General features: G+C 48.9%; 1 non-coding gene across 1 annotated transcript; it reads left to right on the forward strand.

Annotated features, from left to right (window-relative positions):
• Positions 1 to 579: 579 nt before the first annotated feature.
• On the forward strand, positions 580 to 653 carry Trnat-ugu. The gene has a single exon. It is a non-coding gene; the product is annotated as a tRNA-Thr (tRNA).
• The last annotated feature ends 504 nt before the right edge of the window (positions 654 to 1,157 follow it).

The following is a 1,157-nucleotide window of genomic DNA, read 5'->3' on the forward strand; positions in this document are numbered from 1 at the left end:
ATACGTAATGCGTACAATTGCAGGAATACTCCGTCCGTCAAGCTTTCCCAAGGGTCTCAATAATTCTGAGGGAATGTCGTCTACTCTAGGGACCTTGATTCGACATAAGCCTTTCAGTAGTCCGTCGATTCCTCTCGCAGTGCCATGTCACCTATTTCTCTTTCAATTATTTCTTCTTCCCTTACCACAATATGGTCGACAAAGACACACAGGTTTCACATAAACGTGTAACACCCGATAGCACGATCAAGACTAACTCACTTGTGAGGAGTTCAGATGAACTGGAGTAAATGATGATTCTGACGGACGTATACGAAGACAGTAACTTGTTCTCGAAAGAACAGTTACAGTTGATGACCGTGCAGCTTTTCCCTGGAATAAATGATGACTAACTGAAAACCTCAGCTGCCGACAGGTGTTGTTGATATACCTCGATGTGGACAGCTGAAAATGTGTTCCCCCTACCGGGACTCGAACCCGGGATCTCTATCCAGCTGAGCCACCAAGGACAGTTGGGAATGTGAGTCTCACTGGAAGCGTGCAAGGGATAAGTTCCTGCAGTCGCGCTATTCATCTGTGTCCTCGGTGGCTCAGCTGGGTAGAGCGTCTGCCATGTAAGCAGGAGATCCCGGGTTCGAGTCACGGTCGGGGCACCCATTTTCAGCTGTCCACATCGAGGTATATCAGCAACACCTGTCGGCAGCTGAGGTTTTCAGTTAGTCATCATTTATTCTGACGACCACTAGATAAGTCTTTTGTCACTACTGAATCCCTGGTACTCGAAATCGGGCTCCTCGCCTTGTGTCTGACGTCAGACCGTGGACTGCCTATACGCAGAGTACGGCTGCAAATATTCCGGCGGCGATACGCCGCGACTGGTGGTGACTGCGCTGCATACACGGCAGCCGCTGGCGTCCAATCGAATGCGTGGAACCGTAACGCAGCACGGAGCGGCTTGAAGTGACGTGGGGATCTAATCGTTTAATTTCCGCCTCCAGATCGCTCAGCGCTGGATGGACATCACTGCGTTTCGGACTACGCGCAGCAAAGGAAGTACATCCTCACACTGGAATATTCTCCGCATTTCAAAATATATCTTTGTATCTAAAAGCAGGGGAAGTAAACTTGCTTATACTAATCCGTGACTCACATTTATA

The sequence above is a fragment of the Schistocerca piceifrons genome, chromosome 4 (genome assembly GCF_021461385.2).
Source record: "Schistocerca piceifrons isolate TAMUIC-IGC-003096 chromosome 4, iqSchPice1.1, whole genome shotgun sequence".
NCBI classification, from domain to species: domain Eukaryota; kingdom Metazoa; phylum Arthropoda; class Insecta; order Orthoptera; family Acrididae; genus Schistocerca; species Schistocerca piceifrons.